Here is a 20,853-nt window from a genome sequence, read left to right on the forward strand (position 1 = left end):
ACAGAGCGTCTACTCTTATGCATGAACCAAGAGGACTGAGCGCCATGCGGCATGTGTCAGGGTCTTATATAGACTTTATGCCTCATCCAAGATGGAGGACACCAGAGCCAATCCGCTGCCAGAACGACAGGAGTGACGTCATGCTGGCCTATCACCGAGCAAGGCATCACAAGCACATGACCAGCGACCAATCGGCATAGAAGGTGTCAGAGACATGTGACCTCGTGTCAGCGATGATGTCACCCGCACATGTGCAATGGCTCCAATATAGGACTTAGTCTCCGGCGCTCGCACATGTGCAGTAGCAAGAAATCTGGACTTAGTCTCCAGCGCTCGCACATGTGCAGAAGCAAGAAATCTGGACTTAGTCTCCAGCGCTCGCACATGTGCAGTAGCAAGAAATCTGGACTTAGTCTCCAGCGCTCGCACATGTGCAGTAGCAAGAAATCTGGACATAGTCTCCAGTGCTCGCAGCAACCGTAACAGTACCTCCCCCTCAAGGGCCCCCCTCCCGGCGACACAGGTAATCGGCAACTAAGTCGGGAGCATGGACAGCCTCCTCAGGCTCCCAAGAGCGATGTTCCGGGCCGTAACCCTCCCAATCTATCAAGAAGAACCTGCGCCCTCTAACCATCTTAGAACCAACTATGGCTCGTACCTCATAGCTAGAGCGAGAGGAATCAGAGGCAGGAGAGTGCACTTCACGAGCGTGAGGTAAAATAGCCAGCTTTAGCAGTGAGACATGGAATTTGTCATGAATCCTAAGATGGACGGGTAACTTCAATTGGTAGACTACAGGATTTAACTGTCGAAGAACCTCATAAGGACCCAGGAAGCGAGGAGCAAATTTGACAGAGCTCACTCTAAGTCTCACGTGTTTTGCAGAGAGCCACACAAAGTCCCCTGGAGAAAAGACAGGAGCCGGGCGACGAAACCGATCGGACACCGTCTTCATACGGTCCTTAGCTGCTTGGATCGACTCTTGAGTCCGATCCCAAACCTCTCTGGCATTAGTTGCCCAGTCGGCCACAAGAGGAGGAGGTGCAGCAGCGGGAAACGGTACCGGTACCCTAGGGTGTTGCCCATTATTGAGTACGAACGGTGTCTGCCCAGTGGCCTCAGCCAGCGAATTGTTAAGGGCAAATTTTGCCCAGGGTAGGAGGGAGGACCAGTTATCGTGGTTCTCGGCAACAAAGTGTCGAAGGTATATAATCATAGATTGATTGGTACGCTCAACCAAACCATTGGTCTCCGGATGGTATGCCGAAGAGAGATTCAACTCAATTTGCAGAAGGCTACAAAGATCTCGCCAGAAACGGGAAGTAAATTGAGGGCCTCTATCACAAATGATACGATCTGGCATCCCGTGAAGCCTAAAGACATGCTTGAGGAATAGTTTGGCTAGTACCCTGGAAGATGGGATTCTCGATAACGGTACGAGATGAACCATCCGGGAGAAATGGTCCGTAATGACCCACACAAATCTATGTCCCTGTGAACATGGAAGATCACCCACAAAGTCCATGCCTACCACCTCCCATGGTCTATCTGGCACTGGTAAAGGATGCAAGAACCCAGCCGGTCTCTGCCGTAATGGACGGTTGCGAGCACACGAGTAGCAGGAACCGACATATCTCTTGACGTGGCTGGCTAAGTGTGGCCACCAATACCACCTCTCCAGTAACTCTCGTGTCCGCCTAATACCAAAATGCCCACCCACCTTTGAGGTGTGGGCCCATGACAGTATATCATTCTGTCGATCAGGCGGAACAAAGGTCTTGCCCGGTGGGATTTGGTCTAACGTCACAGGGGAGAGCGTATGAAAAACCCTGGAGGGAAGGATAAGACGAGGTTCGTCAATCTCTTCCTGGGTAGAAAGCATAGAGCGAGACAGGGCGTCTGCCTTGTTATTCTTACTCCCAGACAGATAGTTGATGGAGAAGTGAAAGCGGGAGAAAAACAAGGACCAGCGGGCTTGGCGAGGATTCAGACGCTGAGCGGTTTGTAAGTACGTCAGATTCTTATGGTCTGTATAGACCTGGAAAGGATGTTTCGCTCCTTCCAGCAAGTGACGCCACTCCTCCAAGGCTAATCTCAAGGCGAGCAGTTCCCTATCTCCAATGGTATAGTTTCTCTCTGCCGGTGAAAAGGTTTTCGCAAAGAAGAAACACGGCCTTTTTCTACCTGCACCGTTCTTTTGATACAAGACCGCACCAGCACCCACTGAAGAGGCATCAACCTCTAAGAGGAAGGGCTTACTCTCATCGGGTCTTTGAAGAACGGGAGCAGTTGAAAAGTGTCTTTTTACTGCCTCAAAAGCCTGAGATGTCTCAGTAGACCAGGCTTTGGGATTAGCACCTTTCTTAGTCAAGGCCACCAAAGGGGCCACCAAAGTTGAAAAATGGGGTATGAACTGCCTGTAATAATTTATGAATCCTAAGAAGCGTTGCACCGCCCTCAAGGAATGAGGTTCGGACCATTGCAGGACAGCAGAGAGCTTCGCAGGATCCATAGCCAGGCCCTCTTGTGAGATAATGTAACCCAAAAAAGGCAATGAGGACTGCTCGAATACACATTTCTCGAGTTTAGCAAACAATGAGTGCTCCCTTAAACGGGAAAGGACACGAACGACATCCTGACGATGAGTCTCCAGATCAGGAGAAAAAATCAGGATGTCGTCCAGATACACCACTACTGAGGATAACAGTAAATCCCTGAACACATCGTTTACGAAGTCCTGAAATACTGCGGGTGCATTACATAACCCAAAAGGCATGACGAGGTATTCATAGTGACCGTCTCGGGTGTTAAAAGCGGTCTTCCATTCGTCACCCTTTCGAATTCGTACCAAGTTATACGCACCCCGCAGATCCAACTTCGTAAAAACTTGAGCTCCTCTCAGTCTGTCAAAGAGCTCCGAAATTAAAGGTAACGGGTATTTGTTCTTTATTGTGATTGCGTTGAGACCCCTGTAATCTATGCAAGGACGCAAATCACCCTCTTTCTTCCGAACAAAGAAAAACCCAGCTCCCGCGGGAGAGACAGACTTACGAATGAACCCCTTCTCTAAACTCTCTCTTATATAGGTCGACATGGCCTCCGACTCAGGTATCGACAGGGGGTAAACCCTGCCTTTTGGTGGAACCGAACCTGGGATAAGGTCTATGGCACAGTCATACGGCCTATGGGGTGGAAGAACCTCAGCACCCTGTTTGGAGAACACGTCAGCGAAATCCAGATAGGGTGTTGGTATGGGAGAGAGATCATTAGATGCAACCGCAATGACCTTAGGTGGTAAGGGAAGACATTGTGACTGACATTTCGAACCCCAACTAATAATGCTGTCAGACTCCCAGTCAATGTGAGGAGCATGAGTCCGAAGCCATGGGAGACCCAGAAGGACGTCGTCTATACCCTCAGGCAAAACAAGAAAAGAAATCTCCTCTATGTGACCCTGAGACAGGGAAAGGCGCAAGGGAACTGTCCTCAATGTAATGGAGTCAGACAACATAGTTCCATTAACAACACGGACAGGAATAGGCGCCTCTAACATGATAGAGGGAATATTGTGTCCCTTTACAAATCCTGAGGACACAAAAGTCCCGTCAGCTCCGGAATCCACAAAAGCCATAATAGGCCATGTATTCTCAGATAACGAAAGCTGACCTGGGATACAACACTTAGAGGGTGCAGAAGACGTCTCTAGTAGAGATGAGCGAACCGGTCCCGGTTCGGCTCGAGGCCGGTTCGCCGAACGGGGGTCCCGTTCGAGTTCGGTTCGTCGAACGTTCGACGAACCGAACTAGAACCAATAGGTTATAATGGGAGGCAATCACAAACACATAAAAATGCATTATAAATGTACACAAACAGTTAATAAACATTGCCATAACACTTACCGGTCCTCGCGATCCCTTCTGCACTCTGTCTCCTGCCGCTATTCCATCCGATGATCGCTGAATCCTCCCGGTGACCTGCACTGCCAGCAGAGAAGCAGGACCTATCGTGACGTCAAAATAGCCATGTGACCAGTCACGTGGCTATTATCTCATTGGCTACAGACTGGTCACATGACTATGACACGTCATGTAGGACCTGCGAGTGCATCTCTCCGGTACACGGTGCACATATGTGTATCGCCGTGTACCGGCGACATGCTCTAGCACACGGTCGACTCCCCGTTCCGTTAGGGACCGGCTGACACAGCCGGTCATTAACGGAGATCACCGTTGCCATAGCAACGCAGTTAGCGGTGACGTCACCGCTAACCGCGGCTCCGGGAGCACCGTTGCTATGGTAACGCGTCTGTCAGCGTTACCGCTGTTACCGCTAGCAGCCAGCAGTGATCACTCACGGAGTGAAGGCTGCACGCTGCTTTACGATTGTAGTGAGCATTGTAGTTAGGATGGAGGTTCCCCAGCCCCAAGTGATGCCCCTCACTACAATCGTCACTACTACTACACTAGAAAGAAAGAAGACAGAAGAGCAGGATCGTGGAGGGCTGACAGGGTAATAAAGATGGAGTCTCTAATGTGTCTGTGTATTTATTTCTATTAAAGTATTTTTTCTCTGTGTGGTGTCTTTTTTTAACCCTTTATTGGAGATTCTTAATGGCCGGGTCAAACGTGCCTGACATTAAGAATCTCTGGCTTAATACTGGCTGGTAAAACAAAGCCAGTATTAACTCATGATTACCCAACAAGCCACCCGGCTCCAGGGCTGTTGGAAGAGTTGGATACAGCGCCAGATGATGGCGCTTCTATGAGAGCGCCATTTTCTGGGACGGCTGCGGACTGAAATCCGCAGCAGAGGCGCCCACAAACCTCGGGCTAACCTGTGCTGCGGATTCCAATCCCCAGCTGCCTAGTTGTACCCGGCTGGACACAAAAATAGGGCGAAGCCCACGTCATTTGTTTTTTAATTATTTCATGAAATAAGTGAAATAATTAAAAAAAACGGGCTTCCCTATATTTTTGGTTCCCAGCCGGGTACAAATAGGCAACTGGGGGTTGGAGGCAGCCCGTGGCTGCCAGCTGTACCTGGCTAGCATACAAAAATATGGCGAAGCCCACGTCATTTTTTTGGTGGGCAAAAAACTTCTGCATGCAGTCCTGGATGGAGTATGCTGAGCCTTGTAGTTCTGCAGCTGCTGTCTGCTCTTCTCCATACAGACAGACAGCAGCTGCAGAACTACAAGGCTCAGCATACTCCATCCAGGACTGTATGCAGAAGTTTTTTGCCCCCTGAAAAAATTATGTGGCTTCGCCATATTTTTGTATGCTAGCCAGGTACAGCAGGCAGGTACGGCTGCCCCCAACCCCCAGTTGCCTATTTGTACCCGGCTGGGAACCAAAAATAAAGGGAAGCCCTTTTTTTATTATTTCATGAATTTCATGAAATAATTAGAAAACAAATGACGTAGGCTTTGCCCCATTTTTGTGTCCAGCCAGGTACAACTAGGCAGCTGGGATTGGAATCCGCACCACCGGTTGGCCTGAGCTTTCTGGGCCCCACTGCTGCGAATTGCAGTCTGCAGCCACCTCAGAAAATGGCATTTTCATAGAAGCGCCATCTTCTGGCGCTGTATCCAACTCTTCCAGCACCTGCCTGCTATACCTGGCTAGCATACAAAAATATGGCGAAGCTCACGTCCTTTTTTTGTAGCTTTTTGGCAAAAAAAAAAAAAAATGCTTCCCTGGATTTTCCATTGCCAGTGAAGGTAACACCAAGCAGTGGGGGTTAGCAGCCAGTAGCTGCTTGGATTACCCTTAGCTAGCAATACAAAAAATGCAGTGGGAGCTAACATATATTTTTTTTAATTATTTATTTAAATAACTAAAAATAAAATGGGCTTCCCTGTATTTTGATTGCTGGACATCACAGTGCTGTAAAAATAAATCTTTAAAAAAATGACGTAGCGCTCCGCGGTATTTTTGATTCTCAGCGCAGATAAAGCAGACAGCTATGGGTTGCCACCCCCATCTGCCTGCCGTTACCTTGGTTGGCAATCAAAATACAGGGAAGCCCATTAATTTTTTCTATTTAAAAAATAGTTAAAAAAAAAAAATTACGTTGGGTCCCCCCATTTTTGATAGCCAGCTAGGGTAAAGCAGACGGCTGTAGCCTGAAAACCACAGCTGGCAGCTTTACCGTGGTTGGGGATCCAATGTGGAGGTCCCCTCAGGCTCTTTTTTATAATTATTTTATAAATATTAATAATTACACAATAAAAGTAGGGGACCCCCCAAATTGGATCACCAGCCAAGGTAAAGCGGACAGCTGTGGTCTGGTATTCTCAGGGTGGGAAGGTCCATAGTTATTGGGCCTTCACAGCCTAAAAATAGCAGGCCGCAGGCACCCCAGACGTGGCGCATCCACTAGATGCGCCAATCCTGGCGCTTCACCCCAGCTCATCCCGTGCCCTGGTGCAGTGGCAAACGGGGTAATAAATCGGGTTGATACTAGCTGTAAAGTCACCTGAGATCAAGCCCAGCAGTTTGTGATGTCATGGCGTCTATTAGATACCCAACATCATAAACTGTCAGTACTAACAAAAACAAAAAATCGACAAAAGAAATTTATTTGAAAAAACAGTCCCCAAAACATTTCCTCTTTCACCAATTTATTGTAAGAAAAAAAATAAAGGGGTCCCACGACGACTCTGGACCGTCTAGAATATGGGGGGGAGACACTCAGGGAACGTATCCCCCATTTTCTAGGAGTGCGGACCCTTCATGTGAGGAGTGTGGGTGCAATGAATCTGCACTCACTCTCCCCGGGTCCACAGCAGCAGAGTCCATGTCGTAATGGTTGCTACCAAAGCTGCAATGCCCTGCTCATGAGGTAAGGGCATGCCTAATCAGGAGAACTACTGTAGAGGAAGCTCTGCTCACTGGTATATAGGTGCTCAGAGGTAATAATAGATAAAATTAGTGAGTAACCTCGGCACTCTATATCTCCCAGACTAAGTCAGTAAGTCACAACGGATAGTAATGCAAAATCACTCTTTATTGGTCCGTATTAAGAAAATTTTTTTTTCATAAGCATATATGTTTTTGTCCAAAACAAGTTACAAATGACGTTTCGGCCTGAGCCTTCGTCAGATTGGACTTATCTGCATGTAATCATGAAAAATGACAATAATCAGTATCACATAAGAGTGAGAGAACAATAACATAAACTCGAACAATGTAGAGGTACAATTGGGATGCAGCAAAAAAATTGCAACACAGCAAGAAATGAAACACATGATACAAATGTCATAATACAGTACAAGGACAATATAGTAATGACAAATATGGGGTCAGAGTAGACTTAGACAGCTCTGGTACGAAAGAGATGTCAATCATAAAGTAACATGTGCAGTAGGTGTACAGCTACACTATGCATGGCAGAGCTAATGGGTAGACCGACCATAGAAAAAGTAGAGAAAAAGTGGAGAAAAAGTGGAGAATAAGTGGAACATAAGAGGAGAAAAAGTGGAGAAAAAGTGGAGAAAAAAGTGGAGAAAAAGTGGAGAAAAAGTGGAGAAAAAGTGGAGAAAAAGTGGAGATTAAGAGGAGAAAAAGTGGAGAAAAAAGTGGAGAAAAAGTGGAGAAAAAGTGGAGCATAAGTGGAGAAAAAGTGGAGAAAAAGTGGAGAAAAAGTGGAGCATAAGAGGAGAAAAAGTGGAGAAAAAAGTGGAGAAAAAGTGGAGAAAAAGTGGAGCATAAGAGGAGAAAAAGTGGAGAAAAAGTGGAGAAAAAGTGGAGCATAAGAGGAGAAAAAGTGGAGATTAAGAGGAGAAAAAGTGGAGAAAAAGTGGAGAAAAAGTGGAGAAAAAGTGGAGCATAAGAGGAGAAAAAGTGGAGAAAAAAGTGGAGAAAAAGTGGAGAAAAAGTGGAGAAAAAGTGGAGATTAAGAGGAGAAAAAGTGGAGCATAAGAGGAGAAAAAGTGGAGAAAAAAGTGGAGAAAAAGTGGAGAAAGTGGAGAAAAAAATGGAGAAAAAGTGGAGAAAAAGTGGAGAAAAAGTGGAGAATAAGAGGAGAAAAAGTGGAGAAAAAGTGGAGAAAAAGTGGAGAATAAGAGGAGAAAAAGTGGAGAATAAGTGGAGAAAAAAATGGAGAAAAAGTGGAGAAAAAGTGGAGCATAAGAGGAGAAAAAGTGGAGAAAAAGTGGAGAAAAAGTGGAGAAAAAGTGGAGCATAAGAGGAGAAAAAGTGGAGAAAAAAGTGGAGAAAAAGTGGAGCATAAGAGGAGAAAAAGTGGAGAAAAAGTGGAGAAAAAGTGGAGCATAAGAGGAGAAAAAGTGGAGAAAAAGTGGAGCATAAGAGGAGAAAAAGTGGAGAAAAAGTGGAGAAAAAAGTGGAGAAAAAGTGGAGAAAAAGTGGAGAAAAAGTGGAGAAAAAGTGGAGATTAAGAGGAGAAAAAGTGGAGAAAAAGTGGAGAAAAAGTGGAGCATAAGAGGAGAAAAAGTGGAGAAAAAAGTGGAGAAAACGTGGAGAAAACGTGGAGAAAAAGTGGAGAAAAAGTGGAGAAAAAGTGGAGCATAAGAGGAGAAAAAGTGGAGAAAAAGTGGAGAAAAAAGTGGAGAAAAAGTGGAGAAAAAGTGGAGAAAAAGTGGAGAAAAAGTGGAGAAAAAGTGGAGCATAAGAGGAGAAAAAGTGGAGAAAAAGTGGAGAAAAAGTGGAGAAAAAGTGGAGCATAAGAGGAGAAAAAGTGGAGAAAAAGTGGAGAAAAAAGTGGAGAAAAAGTGGAGAAAAAGTGGAGAAAAAGTGGAGAAAAAGTGGAGAAAAAGTGGAGATTAAGAGGAGAAAAAGTGGAGAAAAAGTGGAGAAAAAGTGGAGCATAAGAGGAGAAAAAGTGGAGAAAAAAGTGGAGAAAACGTGGAGAAAACGTGGAGAAAAAGTGGAGAAAAAGTGGAGAAAAAGTGGAGCATAGGAGGAGAAAAAGTGGAGAAAAAAGTGGAGAAAACGTGGAGAAAAAGTGGAGAAAAAGTGGAGAAAAAGTGGAGCATAAGAGGAGAAAAAGTGGAGATTAAGAGGAGAAAAAGTGGAGAAAAAGTGGAGAAAAAGTGGAGAAAAAGTGGAGAAAAAGTGGAGCATAAGAGGAGAAAAAGTGGAGAAAAAAGTGGAGAAAAAGTGGAGAAAAAGTGGAGAAAAAGTGGAGATTAAGAGGAGAAAAAGTGGAGCATAAGAGGAGAAAAAGTGGAGAAAAAAGTGGAGAAAAAGTGGAGAAAGTGGAGAAAAAAATGGAGAAAAAGTGGAGAAAAAGTGGAGAAAAAGTGGAGAATAAGAGGAGAAAAAGTGGAGAAAAAGTGGAGAAAAAGTGGAGAATAAGAGGAGAAAAAGTGGAGAATAAGTGGAGAAAAAAATGGAGAAAAAGTGGAGAAAAAGTGGAGAAAAAGTGGAGCATAAGAGGAGAAAAAGTGGAGAAAAAGTGGAGAAAAAGTGGAGCATAAGAGGAGAAAAAGTGGAGAAAAAAGTGGAGAAAAAGTGGAGAAAAAGTGGAGCATAAGAGGAGAAAAAGTGGAGAAAAAGTGGAGAAAAAGTGGAGCATAAGAGGAGAAAAAGTGGAGAAAAAGTGGAGAAAAAGTGGAGCATAAGAGGAGAAAAAGTGGAGAAAAAGTGGAGAAAAAAGTGGAGAAAAAGTGGAGAAAAAGTGGAGAAAAAGTGGAGATTAAGAGGAGAAAAAGTGGAGAAAAAGTGGAGAAAAAGTGGAGCATAAGAGGAGAAAAAGTGGAGAAAAAAGTGGAGAAAACGTGGAGAAAACGTGGAGAAAAAGTGGAGAAAAAGTGGAGCATAAGAGGAGAAAAAGTGGAGAAAAAGTGGAGAAAAAAGTGGAGAAAAAGTGGAGAAAAAGTGGAGAAAAAGTGGAGAAAAAGTGGAGCATAAGAGGAGAAAAAGTGGAGAAAAAGTGGAGAAAAAGTGGAGCATAAGAGGAGAAAAAGTGGAGAAAAAGTGGAGAAAAAAGTGGAGAAAAAGTGGAGAAAAAGTGGAGAAAAAGTGGAGATTAAGAGGAGAAAAAGTGGAGAAAAAGTGGAGAAAAAGTGGAGCATAAGAGGAGAAAAAGTGGAGAAAAAAGTGGAGAAAACGTGGAGAAAACGTGGAGAAAAAGTGGAGAAAAAGTGGAGAAAAAGTGGAGAAAAAGTGGAGAAAAAGTGGAGCATAGGAGGAGAAAAAGTGGAGAAAAAAGTGGAGAAAACGTGGAGAAAAAGTGGAGAAAAAGTGGAGAAAAAGTGGAGCATAAGAGGAGAAAAAGTGGAGATTAAGAGGAGAAAAAGTGGAGAAAAAGTGGAGAAAAAGTGGAGAAAAAGTGGAGAAAAAGTGGAGAAAAAGTGGAGCATAAGAGGAGAAAAAGTGGAGAAAAACGTGGAGAAAAAGTGGAGAAAAAGTGGAGAAAAAGTGGAGATTAAGAGGAGAAAAAGTGGAGCATAAGAGGAGAAAAAGTGGAGAAAAAAGTGGAGAAAAAGTGGAGAAAGTGGAGAAAAAAATGGAGAAAAAGTGGAGAAAAAGAGGAGAAAAAGTGGAGAAAAAGTGGAGAAAAAGTGGAGAATAAGAGGAGAAAAAGTGGAGAATAAGTGGAGAAAAAAATGGAGAAAAAGTGGAGAAAAAGTGGAGAGAAAGTGGAGAAAAAAATGGAGAAAAAGTGGAACACCCTTTGGTACCTTTCATGTGGCACTAAGGGGTGCTTAGCTTTGTATTTAGCCAAAAAAATGAAAAAAAAATGACATAGGGTTCCCCCTAGTTTTGTAGCCAGCTAGGGTAAAGCAGACGGCTGCAGCCTGCAGACCACAGCTGGCAACCTCACCTTGGCTGGTAATCCAAAACTGAGGGCACCCCACGCTGTTATTTTAAATTAAATAAATAATTGAAAAAAAAACACGTAGGGGTCCCCCAAAATTGGATCACCAGCCAAGGTAAAGCAGACAGCTGGGGCCTGATATTCTCAGACTAGGGAGGTCCATGGTTATTGGAATCTCCCCAGCCTAAAAATAGCAGGCCGCAGCCGCCCCAGAAGTGGCGCATCCATTAGATGCGCCAATCCTGGTGCTTCGCCCCAGCTCATCCCGCGCCCTGGTGCGGTGGCAAACGGGGTAATATTTGGGGTTAATACCAGATGTGTAATGTCACCTGGCATCAAGCCCTGGGGTTGGTGAGGTCAGGCGTCTATCAGATACCCGACATCACCAACCCAGTCAGTAATAAAAAAAAAATACACGACAAACACATTTTTATTTGAAAAAACACTCCCCAAAACATTCCCTCTTTAACCAATTTATTAGATTGAAAAACAAATCCAGGTCTGGTGTAATCCAAGGGGTTGCCATGACGATGCACACTGTCCCAGTCAATGAAGAGCAGGATGTTCCCCATTGGCTGGGAGAGCAGTGCAGTGACCTGAGCTAACATCAATGGGTCAGCCCAGGTCACTGCAGGGGGGTGACAAGTGCTGCTGTCAGTGAGGTACATTACCTGCGCTGATCTCCAGCACACTGACAGCCCCTGTCACTGAGCTCAATGACCGCCCGGCGCCTTCACACCAAGTATCGCGAGAGGTCCGTGACGTCACCGCTAGTCAGTCTCGGGTCGGAAGCGATAGGTGATGTGACAAGCGGCGGCCATGGAGGAAAGTGACAGCGCTGAGGTCGGGATGGCGGGACTTCATCACCGCAGGTAAGCCGAGCGAGCGAGCGAGCGAGCGGGCGGGCGGGCGGGCGGGCGGGCGGGGGGGGGGGGGGGGGGGGGGATGTGGATGTGTGTGTGTGTGTGTTTGTGTATGTGTATGTATGTGTACATGCCGCGGGCAGGAGGGGGTGGAGCGAGCTGAGCGGGAAAGTGTGGGCTTCCTGCACGTAACTAAGATAAACATCGGGTTACTAACCAAAGCGCTTTGCTTGGATACCCGATGTTTATCTTGGTTACCAGCTTGTGGCAGGCTGCCAGCGATGGCTCCTGCTCACTGTAGCTGTAAAAAGCCCTGCTTTTTGCTGCTAGAACCGTTCTCGAACGTATCTAGAACTATCGAGCTTTTAGCAAAAAGCTCGAGTTCTAGTTCGATCTCGAACAGCCCAAAAATCACTCGAGCCGCGAACTGGAGAACCACGAACCACGAACCGCGCTCAACTCTAGTCTCTAGTAACCCCCCTCTAATGGTTACTAGGCCAGGGAGTTTCCCTGACGACTAGGACACTTTGTGGCATAGTGCCCAGCCTGACGACATACGTAACATATAGGAGGACCAGACTTGCGTAATCTGGAAGACGTATGACCTAACTCCATAGGAGTGGGAGATGTTTCAGATGCTGAGGAAGATGGTAGTGGACCTTCAACAACTGGAATAGCCCGATGCTTAGGGCGTGAGGAAGAGACCTCGAGTCTACGTTCCTTATGGCGTACATCGATCCTCGTTGCTACTGTGATCAAGTCCTCCAGAGAAGCAGGGACCTCACGAGTAGCAAGAGCATCTTTGACATAGCCTGCCAACCCTCTCCAGAAGATAGGAATCAACAGCTTCTCTGGCCAATCTAGTTCTGCCACCAGAGTTCTAAAAGCAATGGCATAAGAACTAGTGGATACCGAACCCTGAGATAGATCTAACAGTCTCAGGGCCGCATCATGGGTAACCTGCGGACCCATGAATACCGCCTTAAGAGCATCAAGAAAGTCTTGATGTCTCAGAGTAACCACATCAGAGCGCTCCCATAGGGGAGTCGCCCATTCTAAGGCTTTGTCCTGAAGTAAGGAAATGATAAAGCCTACTCTGGACCTCTCCGTAGAGAAGCGAGAAGAGTTGACCTCTAGGTGTATCTGACACTGACTAATGAAACCACGACATGATCTGGCATCACCAGAATATCTGTTTGGCAGAGCAAGTCGAGGATCATGTGCAGATGTCACCATGGTCTGAGGTTTATCCTCTATACTCTTGAGCCGTGACTCAAGTACTTGTATGTAATGGTGTAACTGCTGATATTCTGCCATAACTGCCAGACCCTTGGCTCAGTCCTAATGTTACGGGGGGCTGTCTGATAATAACCTAAATGAGTAGCAGACAGTCAGGGTCCACCGTGCAAAGACTCTGCTGCAGACTATGGCAGAGTGCAATACCTCTGTTAACTCACAGAAGGATATAATAAGAAAGTAAAGCAATTCCTCCCTTACTTGGAGGGTGTGTGGAATGATCTCTGTTAATAATCACAGAGACAAAGGCAATGTGTGCGAAATGGCACCTACCTAGGTCCGCTCTTCTAGTGGTGCAAAAGAGACGAACAGCAGCGTAAGCCGCACAAAGCTCCTACCTGCGTTCGCTCCACTAGTGTGCGAGGACACGAACCACTAGATATGGCACCTGCCTAGGTCCGCTCTTCTAGTGGTGCAAAAGAGACGAACAGCAGCGTAAGCCGCACAAAGCTCCTACCTCTGTTCGCTCCCCTAGTGTGCGAGGATACGAACAACTGCCAGACGCAGTATAAGGAACGTTACCCTAGCGGCAACGTCCACCTACGAGTCGAACCACAAGGCCCAGCCAGAGCATGTGCCTCAGGCACCTGCCTATGTCCGCTCCCCTAAGAGGTAAGGATACGGACAGCAGCCGAAGCTGTAAGGTATAAGAACGCTACCCTGCCGGTAGCGCTCACCTAGCATAGACAGAGGAATGCCTAGAGGAACGCGCACAGAGCGTCTACTCTTATGCATGAACCAAGAGGACTGAGCGCCATGCGGCATGTGTCAGGGTCTTATATAGACTCTGTGCCTCATCCAAGATGGAGGACACCAGAGCCAATCCGCTGCCAGAACGACAGGAGTGACGTCATGCTGGCCTATCACCGAGCAAGGCATCACAAGCACATGACCAGCGACCAATCGGCATAGAAGGTGTCAGAGACATGTGACCTCGTGTCAGCGATGATGTCACCCGCACATGTGCAATGGCTCCAATATAGGACTTAGTCTCCGGCACTCGCACATGTGCAGTAGCAAGAAATCTGGACTTAGTCTCCAGCGCTCGCACATGTGCAGTAGCAAGAAATCTGGACATAGTCTCCAGTGCTCGCAGCAACCGTAACAGCTTCTCTGACTTCTAAAATGGTCTCTGCTCAAAAAACAACCATGATGCATTGCAGGCAGAGCGCGATGAGTTTGAGCAAGAAACAGTAGTGGGTGTGGGTGATAACACACAGCCCAGCCTCGTCTCATCACAACGTGCAGTGGAGGACTATGACGAGGAGGAGGATGAAGACATGGAGCAACTCTCTGGCCAAATTGAGGATATGACATGCAGTCATATCCTCGGTTCAGCGTGGCTGACAAGAGGACAGGGTAGATGATGAGGAGGAGGAGGAGGAGGAGGACAGCATGTTCAGTTATCGTGTTGGTCAGGATACTGAAGTGATGGCTGTTAAGAGTCTGGCACACATGGCTGACTTTATGGTAAGCTGCCTGTCTCGTGACCCTCGCGTTAAGAACATCTTGGCCGACAATCATTACTGGTTGGTAACACTGTTAGACCCACGCTAAAAGGAGAACTTTATGTCTCTTATTCCCGAGGCGGAGAGGTCAGGAAAAATGCAGCAGTTCCAGAAGGCCATAGTCACGGAAGTAGGCAAAGCATTCCCCTCACAAAACGCTAGCGGCATAGGTCAGGAATCAGTGGACAACCAAGGCGTACAGCCGAGAGGGGCACAAGTCCAATCCGCCAGAGGTAGGGGAACAGTCTTTAAGATGTGGGACAGTTTTCTCAGCCCCTCACATACCACAGCCCCTGAGGTGCGGGGTAGTGCCACAAGAAATCCTAAGTTTGCCCAGATGCTCAAGGAGTACCTTGCAGATCAAACAACTGTACTCCGACATTCCTCTGTGCCTTACAATTAATGGGTATCCAAGCTGGACACGTGGCATGAATTGGCTCTCTACGCCTTGGAAGTCCTGGCCTGCCCTGCCGCTAGCGTTTTGTCAGAGCGTGTTTTTAGTGCCGCAGGTGGAATCATTACAGATAAACGCACCTGCCTGTCAACTGTAAATGCTGACAGGCTGACTCTGATCAAGATGAACAAGGGTTGGATTGGGCCAGACTTCACCACACCACCAGCAAATGACAGCGGAATTTAAAGTTTGTAACGGGATTTTGCCATGTACCTCCACTCACCCATGGTAACACACTTCTGGACTTTGGCTAATCGCTGGACTGCTCCTCCTTCTCCTCATGCGCCATCATGATGACCGTTACACTAGTTTGGCCGTTGTTTCAGGTATACCCCCAGTGGTAAATTTTTTCGCCCATTCTTTCAGAATGGGCATTACAACGACAGGAGACCCGCTCCTTTGCAATGGGAACAATGTTTTGAGGCCCTCATGCACATCTCTATCCAGGGACAATATGGAGCCTGACGCTGCCACCTGACGCTGCCACGTGCGGTTTTTAAATGCAAGCACGGACGCAATAAGAACCTAACAGGTTTTTAGGAGCGACAATTACTGAGAAGTCTTACACTATCAGCCACTGCTGACTGACGTGTATTATACACTACACTTGTGCGTTATATAATAGTTTGTGAAAAACGCACACAAGTGCACCTGTACGCTGCCACCGACAGGCACACACGTGCGGTTTTTAAATGCAAGCACGGACGCAATAAGAACCTAACAGGTTTTTAGGAGCGACAATTACTGAGAAGTCTGACACTATCTGGACTGTTTTAGACTGTGTACACCAGCCCCAGATATGATGAAGGCTGGTATACGGTCACCACTAGGAATGGCTATATACCCTGCCTGCCTGCCTGCCTGTATACTGCTACAATAGTCCTGACAAGGACTCTTCTGGTCACTAGCCTGTATTCCGACCTGGCTATACCCTGCCTGTATATAGCAACAATAGTCCTGAGAAGGACTCTGCTACTGTACTCCGACCTGGCTATACCCTGCCTGCCTGTATACAACTAGAATAGTCCTGAGAAGGACTTCTGGTCACACTGTTTGCAGCCCTGCTCCGGAACTAACTATAAAGGGCCGCAAACCTTTCCCTGAAGCAGCGACACTCTCCCTGCACTGACTGTCTGGATGGCTGTGTGCAGAGCACAGCGCGCCCGCCGGTATAAAGGCTCGGTCACGCTGTGCGGGCCGGCCAATCACTGCAATTCCACAACTAACAGGGCTGTGGCATTGCAGTGGTCTGCCAGCCAATCCCTGCATGAGGGCTGGCTCTCAAAAGAGCGCCAACATGCAGAAATGAAGACCACGAGTACAGCACGAGTATCGCGAGATTACTCGGTCCCCGCCGAGTAGCCCGAGTACAGTGATACTCGTGCGAGTACCGAGTAGTAACAAGCATGCTCGCTCATCACTAATAATAAACAGTTTCTAGTGCCTAATCACTGTAATAAAACGTAAAATCAATCCCCGACAAAAAAAAACAAAACACTTTAGCATATGTTCACACGTTTCTTTTTTTACATTTTTCTCCCTTTTTCGATTAGAAAAAGCTGTAACTTATACATTATGTTTCTGTCTGTCTCGCACCTCCTTTTTTGGAACATATTTGACAGCACTTTAAGGGTATATGCACACGCTGCATTCTGTCAGGTGCAAAAAAAACCTGCACCCTCTGGCAAACTAGACAACTGTAAACACTACGTTTGTCAAAAAAAAAAATGCATCCAAAATGCATGCATTTTGGATGACTTTTGCAAGCGTTTTGCATGTGTTTTGGATGCGTTTTTGACAGTGCAGTCCCATGGCAATTCAGCTCTGCTACATGCCTGCTAACAGCAGACACAAAAAGAGTCGCGCAATGAGAATGAACTCGAATGAACGTCACCCAACTGCATTGTCATCCCGCGGCTCTGTCTGTGTGTTGCGGCCTGATTTGCGGTCACCGGTAAAGGACTCACCGGTGATCGCAAATCCCCTGAGTGACTGAAGTGAGCCACGCGATCAGCGGTGCCATCACTCAGGTTACCCGTGGCCACAGCTGAAGTACTCCACCTGAGAGCTGTGGCTGCGGGTAACCTGTGTGACGTCATCGCTGATAGCACGACTCACTTAATTTGCTGTGTGGAGCTGACAGAAAGCGGTTGTGCTGTGTGTCCGCTCTCTGTCAGCTTCTGATGTAGCAGAGCTGAAAGCGTCGTGGTACCTTGTGTGGATTATGTCGGACCTGGATGGGTATTTGGGGATTAATAAAATGGTGAAAGATGGTGTTTTTTGTCTTTTATTCCAAATAATGGATTTTTTGTTGTATGTGTTTATTTTCTTTAACTTACAGGTTAATCATGGAAGGTATCTCGGGGAGACGCCTGCCATGATTAACCTAAGACTTAGTAGCAGCTATGGGCTGCCATTAACTCTTTATTACTCTGATTGCCACCACAACAGGGCAATTCGGGATAAGCTGAGTAGAGTCCCAGGACTGTCTCATCTAATGGATGCGGCAATTCTGGGAGTCTGCTGGCTGATATTTTTACGGTGGGGGGCTCCCCATAATGTAGGGCTCCCCATCCTGAGAATACCAGCCTTCAGCCATATAGCTTTACCTTGGCTAGTATCAAAATTGGGGGGTTGCACGTCATTTTTTTAAAATTATTTATTTTTTTACTGCACGATATAGACCCGCCCACTGGCGGCTGTAATTGGTTGCAGTGAGACAGCTGTCACTCAGCATGGGGGCTCGACTGAATGCAACCAATCATAGGCGCCGGAGGGTGGGGGAAGCAGGGAATACGAGATGGAATAATGAGCGGTCGGCATTTTCAAAAGAGCAGAAGTCGCCAGAGCTTTGTGACAGCCGTGCAGCGCTGCGTCGGTGATCTGTGACTGGTGAGTAGAGATGAGCGAACCGGTCGTGGTTCGGCTCGAGTTCGGTTCGCCGAACGGAGGTCTCGTTCGAGTTCAGTTCGTCGAACGTTCGACGAACCGAACTCGAACCGCATAGGAAACAATGGCAGGCAATCACAAACACATAAAAACACCTAGAAAACACCCTCAAAGGTGTCCAAAAGGTGACAAACAACTCACAACACAACACAAACACATGGGAAAGTGACAAGAACATATACTCATGCGAAAACAAAAGAGCTGGACAAGGAAAAAGAGGAGGAGACACAGATATATGAGTATATGCAAGGAATCGATGCCATTACTGTGCAACTTGAGCCCTGCTCATTTTAGGCTTCCAATCTGGATAAATTGCTTGAGCTTGCCACGTGCACCTTGGGGATCTTGTCGTGTCCTGCATCCAGCGTTCTCTCGGAACCTGTCTTCAGTGCTGCTGGGGGTCTGCTGGCAGATAAGCACACGTGTCTGTCCACTGACAATGTGGACATGGCTCTCAGAGGACTTTTCTTCCCCTGCGTCAGCCAGGGGAGGCCAAAGGCACGCATATTTTTGAGAGTGCATCATTCAAAGCATCTTTTTCTTTTTCAAAAGGGGGGTCAACTGATGCCAGTCAAGTGGGGTGTGTGTGGCCCAATTAGTGGAAACGAGGGAGACTGTGGTTGGAGTCCCCTCGCATTTGAAAAAAGAACCAAGATGAACAAGTCATGGCTCTCAGAGGACTTTTCTTCCCCTGGGTCAGCCAGGGGAGGCCAAAGGCATGCGTATTTTTGAGAGTGCTTCATGCAAAGCATCTTTGTAAGCTTGAAAATGGGGGTCAATTGATGCAAGTCGAGTGGGGTGTGTGTGGACCAATTTTTGGAAACAAGGGAGACTGCGGTTGGAGTCCCCTTGCTGTGTTTTACATGCTTTTAGAAGGGCATGACATGGCTCAGAGGTTGACTTTCTGCATCTGCAAACTGTTGGCTACCAAAATGCTGCCTTTCCAACCTTTTTAACCGAGGATTTTTGAGACCTTATGTCCATCGCAGTGCCCCAAGAGCCGATGCCCAGGCGCCACTCCTTCTCCAACAAATGTGTCCACGCGCTAGACCAGCATGTCGCACCAAACATAACCGTTTCTTTGAGAAACTGTGTAAAAGGGTGCATTTCACCACAGATACTTGGCCCAGTAAGCATGGACAGGGGCGTTACATGTTGCTGACTGGGCAATGGGTTACTATGGGGAGAGATGGAGAAGGGTCTGCTGTACAAGTCTTGCTGTCCCCACGAGTTGTATCAATCCTTCCTCTGTATGTACAAGTTCCTCCACTGCTTCTGCCTTCTCAACCTCATGTGGGTCCTTCACTTGAGACAAAACCCTGTGTGGTCAGTGAACCATTCCTTGTAACTGCGCACAAGGAAAACCACACACCTCCTTACTATGCTGGCAGCACAGCTTAATGCCATCATGCGGTCAAATGTTTACTTTGAAATGTATGGGAAATGTGAGTCACACCGCTGAGAAGTTGTGGACGGTTAGCTCTGGAGACCAAGTTTCATCAATGGTTGTCTCCACTCAACCAGCAGCCAGGGAAGGCCGGGTGTGACAATGATGCAAACATGGGCGCGGCCCTTCGCCGTGACAATGTGACACACGTGCCTTGTGTGGCTCACGTGTTGAATCTATTTCTCCAGCAATTTTTAAAACACCATCCCGGCCTACATGGCCTTGTGCAGCGGGTACGCTCGCTATGTGTTCACTTCCATCGTTCACACACAGCAGCTCAACAACTTTCGTCGCTCTAGAAGTCTTTAGGTCTGGTGGTTAAATGCCTGAAATGCAATGTGCTGACACGCAGGAATTGGAATCTGCACATGTTGCAGCGTTTGTGGCAGCACCGCCGAACCCTGCTGCAATACGTTATGAAATATAGCCTGGCCTAACTTGATCCAGAGGTGGTGCAGATCACGCTGCTGTAGTGGTGTCAGATCAAGGACCTATGCACCCTTCTACACAGTTTACAAATGTCGACGAAGATGTTTAGCACTGGCAATGCCATTCTCAGCGTGACAATTCTGGTCATCTACATGATGGAGCACACTGTAAGCATTATTCGGAGTCAGGTGTTGGGACAAGAGGAAGGTGAGGAAGTACAGGAGGAGTCATATACGGAAGGGATAACAAGATCTACGAGGTCCAGATGGTCAGCGGCACCTAGGCGGCAGTCATGGTAAGGGAGAGGGATTAACAAGCATGCATAGTATCAGCAAAAAGTGTTGAGGAAGGTGCAGGAGCCCATGAAGAAATGGAGGACGAACTGGCGATGGGCATGGAAGACTCAGCAGATGAGTGAGAGCTTGCTCACATTTCAGTTGTGCGAGCTTGTGGGGAGAGGGCAGAGGAAGGAGGCACGATTCTCACCTCTCTGCCACCAACACACCAAGGACTTGGTCCTCCTGGATGCACAAGACACATGAGCGCCTTCTTGCTGCACTACCTACAACATGACCCTCGGATTGTACGAATTCGAAGTAATGCTAACTACTGGGTTGCCACACTGTTAGATCCCCGGTACAAGACAAAATTTGGCTAAATAATTCCTGCCATAGAAAGGGACGAACGTATACAGGAGTATCTGCAGAAGGTGGTACGCAATCGTAGATCTGCTTTTCCACTAAACACCAGTGCTGCACAGAGTGAATCTCAACGCTTTGTCATGGATAGGAGGAAATGGTCTTTTACTTGTCCACATCTGAGGAACCGAGGGCTGGCTGCTGTGCTGAGATGGCATTGAGTACGGTGTCCCTGCCGAGTTGCACTTTTGGTCATATACAAAATGAGTCGAAAAAGGACAGATGCTGGTGGAAAGGGGAACAGGTGTGTTGGAAAGGGGAAAAAAGTTTTGGTCCGTGGGTTTGGTGGTTAAGCAAAAGTAACATTTGCTGAAGAAACACCATCTGTTACGGTGGGACTGGCAGATTTGGATAAAGTGGTATATACTATGTTACCGCTATATAACGAAAATTAATAAGAAAAGAAAGAGAAAGGTATATATCCCCA

This window comes from Anomaloglossus baeobatrachus, chromosome 11 (assembly GCF_048569485.1).
Source record: "Anomaloglossus baeobatrachus isolate aAnoBae1 chromosome 11, aAnoBae1.hap1, whole genome shotgun sequence".
Lineage (NCBI taxonomy): Eukaryota > Metazoa > Chordata > Amphibia > Anura > Aromobatidae > Anomaloglossus > Anomaloglossus baeobatrachus.